This window comes from Apis dorsata, unplaced genomic scaffold, assembly GCF_000469605.1.
Source record: "Apis dorsata unplaced genomic scaffold, Apis dorsata 1.3 scaffold_309, whole genome shotgun sequence".
In the NCBI taxonomy this organism is placed as follows: Eukaryota; Metazoa; Arthropoda; class Insecta; order Hymenoptera; family Apidae; genus Apis; species Apis dorsata.
The window spans coordinates 938,804-951,757 of record NW_006263581.1 but is presented as its reverse complement, the minus strand read 5'-3'; the positions used below and the strand labels follow the sequence as shown (position 1 = coordinate 951,757).

Genomic DNA, 12,954 nt, shown 5'->3' with positions numbered 1-12,954 from the left:
AAAAAAAAAAAAAAAAAAAAAAAAAATTCAAGTATTCAGCAAAGCGATAAAAAGCGCTCCATTCGCCTCTTCGAGCATTTTTACGGTCGCGCGATCTCGCGCGTCGAGCGACCGATTAAAACGAGGAATTCGCGGAATTTAATCGCTCGATATTGACCGGCAAACGGCCACGTTATCGTCGAAAATATATATGCCGCGAACCGCTACTGTTCCACGGTAAGAGATAATCTCGACAAGTTAAAGAGCAGAAAACGAATCGGGTGAAACGAGCGCGAGGAGAGGCGGAATCGCAAAAAAGTATCGAACCAGTCCTCGCGGACCGACTCCAAACGTGGCGATCGAAACCAACCTAATGGACGTATTTAATAATGATTTATAGCGACGATTATGTCGTTCGATTCGCCGATTCAATATCTCGAGGTGGTATTCGTAGTGACTTAATTGGGATATATATATACATATACAAGTTTCTCTCATTGATTTTCGATCGTTTGAATTTCTAATTAAAGATATTTATTTATCTATTTATTTAATGTTTGATGAGGGCGTGTGTTCATGTAAGAAATTTTTAACAAAGTTTAAAATTATTTCCCACTCGTGGATAGAAGATACTTTCGAGAGTTGTTTTTGAGATTATTTCAAGTGCATGTTGATTATTCGATAATGATTTTCTTGCGAGTAGGTAATTTTCAGACGTATCAACTTTAGGATACTAATATATTTGAGAGGATATATTAGGATACTATATATTTGAGATACTAATATATTTCAAAAATTTTTGAAAAATTGAGACAATATAATTAATCAATATTTTTTCGCAAATTGTGAGAACGGAAATTTCACGAAAATATATAATAAATATAAAATATATATAATATAATAAAATATATAATAATCATTCTCAACGCACATGAGAAGAATATTCTCAAAAACAATTAAGATAAAAATAAGATGGGAATATTATCGTAATCGAAATTGAATATTCTGCGGAATGATTGCACTTGAAGGTGGAAATCGACGAGAAATCTAAATGATTGGTAATTTCATTTGCATGCGATGAAGGATTGTTTCCTTTTTTTATTTTTTCTTTTTTTTTTTTTTTATTCGTATAAAATTAAAACGTGATTTTAATAGCTTTGGTTAACGATAATTTTGTTATGGTTCGTAAATTATAAAATTCTTCCCGTGGAATATACATTTTGCAATAATTTCGCGTGAATATTCATAAAGTTTCGTTTTAAATGTGCATAACAATTTAAATATTTTGAGATAAAGAAGTTCATTTTTGTATTGGAAAAAATAATTTGTTGTTTAATGTTTCATTTAACAGGAGGGAAGATAAATAGGAATTTTCTTCTATTCGAGTGTAATAGTTTAATTACATTTATATACTGAAGAATAATTTTTTATTCCGATTTGCATCTCTCCCTGATGTTGATGTTGTTCGAATGAGCGGACGAACGTGAAAATTTATGTTACGCATAAATCTGAATTTGAGTTTTAAAACAATTTTGAATTATAAAATAAAAATAAAAGCGCGTAAATTCATTTCACACACACACACACATCCACATATATATTTCTAAATTTATTCAATCAAATAGATCATTTTATCAAACTTTTGTAATAATTGTAAAATTTATTCTTTAAAAACTTCATTCTTTGTCAAATAGTATAGATCGAATGAAAAAATTTCCTACTTAGGAATAACAAAAATTTCATGAACTATAAAAGAGAATTTCCATATTTTTTAAATACATTCCCCCCGATTTTATCGAAAAATTCAACTGTTTACCCGCGATCGATGCGATCCAAGTCATGTCGACATTTCATTCGAGTCCTGCAGAATGGAACCGCTTAGCTTCCATTTTCCATGGAAACAAACACGGCGAACGATCAACCTTTCAATTTCATATCACAGAATAGAAAACTTCAAAGTGAAAAATAAAATGCACGGTGGAAAAACACTATGTTTTCGTTAAAACCATAAAAAAATAATAATAATAATAAAAATTTAAAATTTAATTAAAATTCTTAGTTATAACTCCGCCGAAATCCTCAAATTTTTATATCATTAAATATTTTAATAATTCAAAACGAAACAAAGCACACAAGGATAAAATTATTATATCGAAACTGAAAAATTTGAAAAACAATTCTCGATGATAGGAATTCATTTCATCTGCGTTTCCAGTAGAAAATGATTTTACATTTCTTTCCTCTTTTCGACGATCGAATATTTACATTTCGACGTCAAACAATTACAAATTACAAAGATACGTCGAATTTATTACAAAGTTTCCACGTTATTATCGTCACGTATTATTTAAAGAGAAGATCGGAAAAGCAACGACGCGTTTACAGAGAACATGTTGACGATATCCATTCAAACGGGTCAATTATTATATTCCACGGTTGTAAACATTTAATATTGATAAAACGAGTATCATTTGACGCAGGAAGGAAATATCGACTTTGATAAAGGATAATAACATTCTCGATTAAGGTTGAATCGGGCGGGAAATTTGCATAGAATTGATATTATTGAAACGAGGGAGGAACGAGTTAAAGTAAAGATCGCTTCGATACGAAACGATTAAGAACAATTCAACTCTTTGCAAATGAATTTTCGAATAAATTGATCCCGATATATGAAATATTCATATCATGATGAATGAACGAAACGATTGAAATATAAAGAGACATATAAAACATATTTGCACCGTAAAAATGGCTGAAAGAAGAAAGGTGTACGAGTAATATCTGAAAAATAGCAATAACAAATTGAATTTTATGATTTTGTAAATGCGATTTTATCATTTCGAAAGAGTGGAGGCATATTCGTCAAACAAAGAGAATAACGTTGATTTTATATGGAGAACATTTATATATTTATGAATTGGACTAATCATGAAATGTCATAGACATCGAAAAGTTGATGAATTGTTTGATGAAATAATTGAAAGATGAGTGTGTGAATTAATACATCTCTAGATTCAATTTGATCAAAATCATTGAGCCGAATTCTGATAATTAAAAGCATAAAATTATTCTACGTTTAATCATTGAAATCGTATTAATATTTCAACTTTTGTTAAAATATTTTCTCAGTTCTAGAAACCGAATTTTATCGTGAGAATTTTTGATTTTTAAACGATAATTTAATAAATGAATTTATAAAAAAAATATTAATGATTTAAAATTAGAAATTAACTAATAATATATATATTATCCACGTGTAAAATATTCAAAAAATATTTTAAATAAAATTCTAAAATATATATCCGACGGAGCTCGATCAAAAATTCGACATATATATGATATAAATGAATTTTTGAGATTCATGAGAGAGTCACTTCCGGTTGAACGGCACGACGACGAAGCAACAATATGGAGGAATTATTTACGTCACGTAGACACGAGACAATCACGAATTTGTCACTAGAATCGGCATGTATTTTATCGTGCAAAAGCAGGGAACAGTGTGTCACTGCGAATTCTCTGTGTCGGCCATATTTATTCCTCGATTAATATTCATCCAACGATCCTCCTATTTTTTCCCCTTTTTCTACGACCACCTACTTTTGCACTTCTCTTTTCAATTCGATTCGTTTCAACCATACCTTGTTATAACTTTCATTTTTTTCCTTCTCTCTTTTTAATCACTTATTATAACGTAATCGTTGAAATCTCTCTATAAGATTAATAAAATATCTTAAAAATAATCTGTTAAGTCTTTAATACACAATCGTATCTATAATTTTTAAATCTTATTTGATCGTTTTGTTATCATTATAAACGAATAGTTTGTTCATTAATTTATATTTCTCCTTAATTTCTTTCAAAATTATAGAATCTTTTTTTAGAAAATTCGAATTCTTTTCGAATTAAAGAGTAATCAAAATGTTTTAAAAATAACGACAATTATTAAAAGTGTACTGTTTACTTGGGAAAAAATTAATCGTTCTTGATTTCTCGTCGCACGCTTTCTCCCGTTTAAAAGAGTTTGGATAAATGTGTCTATACAGGAAGACATAAAAGAGCCTCTGGAGAACGAATTGAACGATGTGCCGGCGTACAATGGAAACACGCACGCTAGCCGGAGAAAATTTAATCAAACACCGTTCCCAATGCACAATACGCAATGGAAAAGGAGCATAAAGAAAAAAAGATGGCGGTAGAACCAGAGAGAAGCGAGGACAATGTTTTCTTTCATTAATTTCGCTGCCTTTCTGTTCGGACAGAATACGAAGAGAAAATGAAAAATTCATTTCGTCATAAATATCGATAAAAAAAGAAATAATCAGAGTAAAGTACTTATTATTTTTACAACGACTATCAATCATTCATACCGAATCTTCCCACGATGCGAAATATTAATATTTTCTGTTCCGTTATTGTAATTTATTAGAATCGTATCATTCAATTTAAATTAAATTTATTTAATCTTACAATCATTTTCTTTTTTTCTGGTTTTTTAATTATACATTTGTATTATTTTTAAATACAAAGAATGTTTTTTTAGTTATATATTTTAATAACGAGAATGACGCATTACGTTGTAAAAATATTATATAATAATTATTCTAATATAATTCCCAATATTTAAATGTAATTATGACATTTTCATAGATCACAAAGTAACACTATGCGTATAGCAGAATTTTCCTCCTTAAGTACCTTGCAGTGCCATCTAATAGAGCACGAAGTAACTAAGCTACTTATTCTCCATTCTCTATCTCTTATTATCAAATACAACTAAATTATATTACAAGTAAACAATCAAATTTGCAAAATTACTATAAAAATATACGATAAAAATTATTTTCTTATTCAATCTTTGCTTTATATAAACACAAAGAAAAATTAATTTCGTAGCTGCGTTAGCGTAATGGTTAACGTGGCAGACTTTGTTCAAGTTCCCACTACGCGATGGTCGTAGGTTCGAATCTTTGAGAACCTCGTTTGGAATTTTTATATTGAACAAAGTATATTATGCAATTAAAATTCACATTTATAGTGCATATTCGTTATATATTTATTTCTCCTCGAGGTTCATACGGTGATGAGTTTAAACAGTTTACCCGAGTCTGGTTTCGATCGAACCTCAATTTCTGGGGATCTCGTCCAGATAATGAAAAGAGTAAACGTGTAGAGTCATAGTTACGCTGAGTATGAACTTCTCTTTTTAATATCTAATTCTACTATGTTTTACTATGTTATTTAATTTTCATTTTAATTTGCAAATAATTAACATCACACGAGTATAATACAATGGATCGAAATCAAAACATTTGATCCTAAAAAAATTTAGAAATAGAAATAATTATTGAATAATTAATACGAACGTTCAACTTGAATTATTCAATTTACACGATATTAATAAAAAGAGAAAAAAAAATCGTTCAATAATTTTTTCCATCACATCATACAATAGTTAGCTTATCAAATCGTTGCAGATAAATATTATAATTATCCTTCAATAGAATTCACTAATATACGCTCCAAGAGAATTTTAAATTTTATGACAGCAGTGTCGATGCAATAGTAACTGTATATTGCTCGTTTTAATGCACACTTCTCACATGTTGTACACCGGATACGATGCGACTCTAAAATTCAAAACTCATTACGGAGTAGGAAAGGGAATGGTTACACACAATCCCGGAAATAGGTCGGTCCGCGGTCAGTTGGCAATCACCACGTTAATTACCATGTTAATTAGTGAACAGATCGAGAACTGTCAGTCAACGCCTCTTCGCTGATCTTACCAGACATTGATCCCTTCCCCCTTTCAAATTATTCAAGAGAAACGCACCAGATAGAAGGTTTTCACCACGCGCGTCGTAATGACCAATAGAATTTTAAAACGGCGCGAATAATTTTCGTAATGGCTGCAGCTCGAGCACACGTATTATCTCGTGCAATAAAGATGAATATATAATTACATTTTTGAAGGAGGAATATTTTAGAAGGACATGATCCAACGAATTGATATTCACGTTTCTTTCTTTTTTTTTTTTTTAATAATAAATTGGAACGAAGCTAAGATATTTCTTTGATTATGAAGAATGGAGAATAAGATTCTAAAGATTGCTGGAAACGTTATGGAGTATTGAATCAATCGTGGGAAAAGTTTAAGCAGTTCACAGCTGAATTCAGAATCTTTGTACAGGGAAAGTTTTGTTTGTGTTTGTGAGATGATATTATCCATTTGCTTAAACATAATAAAACATTCGTTAGTTTGATTAGAGGATATTGGATTATTCAGGAATAAAATTACACGGTGGTGGTACTATTTTAAAATAAACAGTTAAAAAAAATTGTAGAACGGAGATCTTGACTTTTGTCACATTATAATTAACTTTCGCTACTAACTTTTAAATTTCAAAGCTGAGAAAAATATATAAATGAAAAATCGATCAAAAGTATCGGAACATATAGAAGAACGAAAAGTTCGAAAATTATTAATTCCAAGAATCAATTTCCAAGAACGAACGCACTGGATCGAAGTCCAGAGAAGAAAATATTTGCCCGAAACTTGATCTGAATAATTCTCTGGATTATTATTCCACCCAATTATCGAAGATATTATTTTAACGAAAATTTCGCGATATTCGGCTCGGCTACGTTGTTCGACGTTTCGAAAAACAAAATCGAGGAGGCATTCGGAAACTGTGCCAGAGGCTTTATTAACCTCGTTAGCCGGGAAGCACGACGAAGCCGAATAATATTTCGGAATCAAAGAGGGTAACAAGAGCGGAAGTTCCTTTTGCGACAATAAGGTTACCTCTTCACATTGCGAACATTATTTCTCTTCGTCGATCTTCGTTTTTCAAACGTTTTCTTCCAAGTTTCTCGCGTTGTATCTCTTTGTTCCAGCCATCATTTTTCTGGGGCACGTTTCGATTGTGGTCACGCTTCGAGTGATCGACTACAAGTAAGAAGAAGGGCGGAGGGTAAAAAAAAGAAGAAGAGGGGAAATCCTTCTGTTCATACTTGAATTTATGGCTTCTTCTTTGAAGAACTCGTGCAATTTTTATTTCTCGTTCTGAGCTGCTCGCTTTGTGGCTTTTCATCATCCGTATCCTTTATCTCTGCTCGTTTTCTTTAACAATCTCGCGTGGTACGAGTTCAAAATAAAAAAGAAGATCAAAATAGATGGAGTAAGATAACGATTCGAAAAAGTGGAATGAAAGATTTAATGTCATTCGTTTCCTTTTGAACGAAACTTCCTTTGGAGTGAAATTTTGAACGATCATTTCTAATGATCTTTAATAATATCGTTTCTATATATATATATATATAGTCGAAATAATGGTGTTATTTCAATTAAAATCGATTGAATCGAGTTCTTCTCTCGTCTACGCAAGAGGTTTCTGTCTCTCAATTACGTAAAGACTTCCTGTTCCACACACTTATTTTTTTTTTTTCTCTTACATAGAATCAAGAAACATAGATCGTTTCAAGATATCCTTTCCATTTACATTCGAGAAAATTTCATTTATCGTTAATCATCGTTACTTTTAATACGTTGAAAATATTTTTGATAAATTCCACTTTTTTCTTAAATTTTTCCATAATTCAAAAGTCGCGTGGAAAATATAAATAACTGACTTACTTATAAATTTGTTCAATTGTCACGTGAAAATATATATATACATACGACACTATCGAATGATAAATTGACATTTCAATACCGTACATATACACAATATGAAACACATAATATTTACATCTCTTTCGAATAACACGGATAGCAATGCCATTCCAGGGTGTCCCTCGTTCCCGATTGCCTATTATTACGGCGCCCATCGACGAGTATACCTCGAATACCAGCACGCCTACCTGTACGCGGGATTAATTATTGATCGAGCGCCGTAGCTTCGATTGATCGTTAATTCGGGGACGCGTAATTAATTAATGCGTCGTGTCGGATGCATCGGACGCTTACAACATCCTGCGAACAGAGATATCGCGATGTTTCAATGAAAAGCTCGCGGTGAATCCTTACGGATATGCGACCGGCCACCAATTAATCCGTTCGTCGAATTCGCGATGGAAATCGGACGCGCCATTATTGACCGTGGCTATCTTCGTCGTCCCTTGGTGAATTAAATTTATTTAGAAACTTGTTCTTTCTTTTAATTTTATTAAACTTTTTTTTTGCAAGATAAATTTAATAATTTAAGAATCAATTTTATTTATGTATAGTAGTAGTCTATGGGGAATATTATTCGTATCAAATTTTTAGGTAAATTCGAAACGAAGAATTTCTTATGAATTTCTTAGCTTGATGACTTAAATTTATTTAGAAATTTGTTCTTTTGATTTATTAAATTTTCTTTTTTTTTTTTGTAAGATAAATTTAGTAATTTATAGTACAATCTTTATTCCATTTCTGTAGCAGTATTCTATGGGGAATATTATTCATATTCCCCATAGAATATTATTCAAATTTATTATTCAAATTTTTAGGTAAATTCGAAACGAAGAATTTCTTATGAATTTCTTATTCATTAAGCTTGATGAATTAAATTTATTTAGTAACTTCTTTCTTCTGATTTTATTAAATTATAAAATTTTTAGTAAATTCAAAATTTCTTATGAATATCTTATTCATTAAACTTTATTAATACTGTCCAAAATTAGTGAACAACAGGAGTACGACAAAGTAAAATTGGAATATAATTTCAATAAAAACGATTCTTTGTTTAAAAGATAAAAAATAATTTAAAACAACACTTAAACGTGTTAATTGAGACACGATATATGAGACTTTTTGTATCATTCATCGAGATATTTTAAGAAGGAATATCTGTGCAACAACATCAGAAGATAGGATGAGAGGAATGAAGCCATCTCGAGAAACGAGAGAGGTTAAAACAGTGAAAAGAAGAATTCTCTTCTTGGGTTAAGGGCAAACAAAGAGTCATCCATGTGGAAGATAATATTCGAGCGCGTGAAGTCGAGGGCGGTTGCACAATGGGCAGAATTCCTGGGGAAACTAGTCTTATTATCTATGGAAATACGCTATTTCTTCGCTTTATATTCCATTAAAACGGTTGATCGTTCTTGTTCGAGAAAGTGTGGAAACGGAATGATCCATTGTAGGAGGAGAGAAAGCGTGTCTCTTTCCTTCGAGATTCGTGTTTCCGCGTGAAAACGAACGGAATGGAGAGATTATATCGTGAAAAATGTGCGATTTATGCGAGTTTGGTAAATTTTGAGTTTAAAGGCGAAGATTGAAAAAATTATAAGAATTAATTTTACAGATATTTCGATGCGGAGAACGTGGAACGATTAAAATTTGACTCGTGAGGATACGGAATTGAAAATATCGATGAATCGAAATATATCGATTTATAATCTTCAGAGAAGATTAATTTAACCATTCATTATTCAATTTTTATAGAATTTCTGTTCAATACTTGCTTGTACATTCAAGTCTTGATTATTCTTTATCGATAGCGAAAGTTTAATCAAATGCGTAATCAATTCTAATGGAGATCTTAGAATTAATGAATGATCGATAATGGCTATTCAGAGCACGTTTTCACCACGATTAGACAAGCCTGCACCTCGATTTTAAAAAAAGAAATCGCAATTAAATTGATAATTAAATTGAAATCTTGATGAATTAAAAATTTGACCGAATATAGATTTATTTCTAACGAAATAAACATATATCCACTGAATCGAAATAAAATATAAAAAAACTTTTATCAATGAGAAATTTAAATAGAGTGTATTGAATATATGTGAAACGTGGAGCTGTGAAATGTTCGAAACTTACTTTCGAGCCCACTAAGAAATAGGGAAGGGCGCCACCAGTCGGGTAGAGCCCGCCGGCAAGAGGGCCCCGTTCCCTCGTAACCTCGAGGGTTTTTTTGACGCCAGGTACGGCGTGGGTGGGCCCAAAGCGGTAGGCTGGACCAGCCAGCCTTGTATCCGCGTCACGATTCGGTTTTTGTAACGAAATAGCCCCGGATTCCGCTTCTAACTCGCTAATCCGATCCCTCTCGAATCACCTTCCTCGATTTTCATTTTTCTCACTTTGTTTCTTTCTTTTTTTTTTTTCTCTTTTTCTTTTTCCGATACGTTTCTCTATATTTTCTCTATATTCTTCCATTATTATTTTACTATTATACGATACAAAAATAACGGAAATATTGAGGAGAATACAAAGGATCTCTAGTAGAAATGCTCGCCCAACCTGTTTGGGGATTAAGATATAAGTCTCTTATTTTCTATCCTTAATAAAAAAAACTTACATTAACAGTTGTTTTTCGTCTTTCTATATTTAACACTCATTTACTTACTCACGAAATGAGTAAATGACGAAGCTACGAATTTTCCTCGGACGATCGTTCGTTGCGAAAAATAAATTTCGAAGAAATAGATCCACCCCTTACTCACTGAATTTCGTCACGTATTATAATAATCTCAAAATTCCAACTACAATACAGCAGAAATAGTTGGCAGAATAATGGCTCGGCGGAGGCGTTCACCCGACTTAATTCGCGGCTTCAATTATGCAATATCGCAAAACATATTCGAAACAATACACCTGGTGGCTGGTTTTCGAGCTGCTGCGCAAGACATCTCGTTTAGCGCGTGCCGCGAGCCTTGACACGATAATTGCGTCATGACATGTTGGTAATTGCCCGGCTTTGATTCGCCACTGCGTAAAGAACGTCGATTTTTGCGATCGGCTAACGAACGCGCGCCTTTTGCGGCATGCTTGATTCATTTAACGAGCGGTACCCTCGTTAAACGAGAATTATATTTTATTTTTTCCGTCTGTCCCGCGGCGGGAAAGGGGTGGAGAAGAGGGGAGGCGAGAAAATGAAGACCATGGAAAAAATTCCAAGTTGGAGGTTAAATTAAAAGGAACGCGTTTTTAGAATTTTTTTCGAGTTGGAGCTGTGAAAATTTTTAATTGGAAATTTATTCGATTTCGTACAGGTGATTATGCTCAAAACTCTTGCGCTTTGTTTTGGATCGTTGATTGATAATTAATACTATATTTGTGTTAGATTTCGATGAAGGAGGGATTGGAAAGGATAATGAAAAATCGATATTTTGGAAAGAATTTGAAGTTTCGATTCTTTTTTAGAATTTTTTAGAATTTTAGAGTTGGAGCTGTGAAAATTTTTAATTGAAAATTTAATCGATTTTGTACAAGTGATTATTATTGATTGATAATTAATATTATATGTTTCGATGAGGGGGAAGGATTGGAAAGAAGAATGGAAGATCGACAAAATTAAAAGAGTTTTAAGTTGAAGTTTCGATTCTTTTTTTTTAGAGTTGGAGCTGTGAAAATTTTTAATTGACAATTCATTCGATTTTATTATACAATTGTATAGATTTCTTCGTTTCGGAGTGACAGATGATATAATAAATATTTGCCAATATTTTTAATCAGACAAAGAACTCTTTGTGAAATTTTCACAATAAGGCGGAGAGATCGAGTAAATTTTGAATCGAAATATCCAACGCAGTTAATTTTCAAATTCGAACATTTTCTGTTAATCAATAGCAAAATCTATCGTATAAATCGTGGCAGTCAGACAAAATATCAGACAGATATCGTGGAAATCTAATTCAAACCGCAATCGACTACCTCCACCGACCATATTTGCGTTCATTATCCACGCGACTGGACCAATTAGCCGAAACGTCCAAAAGTCGAATTTGCTCATCCAAATATTAGGATGGAATCGTTAAACGATACGTGGATGTTTCGTGGATTAATTAAAACACTCGTCGTGTTTGCGTAAGCGGACTCGTGACGCTCGCGTTAAATCAACATAGGTGTCGACCCGATTATACAATCCGTCTCGTAACAAGCCAAGCAATTGCAATGCTTTCAGATCGTTGCGAATTACGTGTCCATTCCATTCGTTTCGATGGAATCGTTCCATCTTTCTTTCTCCACTCGTCGACAAAAGGAAAATGTTCGATGCCGAATCTTTCGAAAAAGTTACAATTTTTCACGCGTGCGAAGAGCGTGTAACATTCTGGTTGAATTTCATTTACGAATGAACGGGCTTTCAACGACGTTCGATTCCAACGATTTCCATTTGTTTATTGGTTCTTGCGCGATCACAAGTTTTTGATCATTCAATGTGAAATAATGGAAGAAATTTCGTTTAATGGATTGGAAAATTGCAATGGACCGTTTAATTGTCAAAGTTATACGTATGTTTACAATACAATTCGAACAACAAACGGGGATGTTTTTGCGCCCCTGCACGCGAAGGGTCTTCATGTGTACATATGTTCCACGGTAAATACAAACGTCGAGGATTAATAGTAAGCTGAACACGGGCCAATTCCCATAATAGGCTTCATTCTCTTCTCTACCTGTTCCTAATACAAATTCCTAAACAAATAGATGCAAGAAATTGTGACAAACATTTAAACGTCTTCGAGAACGCAAATACCATAAATCATTCCACGCTTTGATCCGATAGTCATCCTCCATTAAATCGCATCGAACTCGTCCTAAAATCTCCTCCTCTTTCTCCTTAAAAAAAAAAAGAAAAAAAATAAAGAAAAAAGAAAAAGAAGAAAATCGACGCAGTACTCATCAAGACTCCTCTAATCCAGGTGCCCCCTAAGAGCCACGCGCTCGATACACCAAGCTCGAGCCGTGCATCAATCGCGGCGCCACGATTGAGAAAAAGAGAGAAAAAAGAGTGAGAGAGAAAGAGAGAAAGAGAAAGAGCATCGATCCAACTCTCGATCCAATCGGTCGCGGTTCTCGCCGAGAGGACTTTCACTCGGCGTCCGTTGATCGGCCGCGGCGAACGAGCGGGCGAAGCGGAAGGCAAGAGAGAAGAGGCGCGAGGTGAAACTCCGTCCCTCTCCGCCTCTGGTCCCGGGTTGACTGACCTCGATAGCGAAGGAAAGGAGGTGGCGGTGATCCGCGGGAAGCGAAGAAGG

At 33.2% G+C, this 12,954-nt stretch overlaps 1 protein-coding gene and 1 long non-coding RNA gene across 4 annotated transcripts in view; both read left to right on the top strand.

The window, feature by feature from the left end:
• LOC116185863 overlaps nucleotides 1-12,692 on the top strand; it is a 26,244-nt gene extending 13,552 nt beyond the window's left edge. The window contains exon 2 of the long non-coding RNA XR_004150765.1: nucleotides 12,619-12,692. This is a non-coding gene — a long non-coding RNA (uncharacterized LOC116185863). The remainder of the gene's footprint in view (nucleotides 1-12,618) is intronic.
• LOC102676606 (ras-related protein Rab-37) overlaps nucleotides 1-12,954 on the top strand; it is a 116,910-nt gene that overhangs the window by 94,849 nt on the left and 9,107 nt on the right. The window lies entirely within an intron of this gene.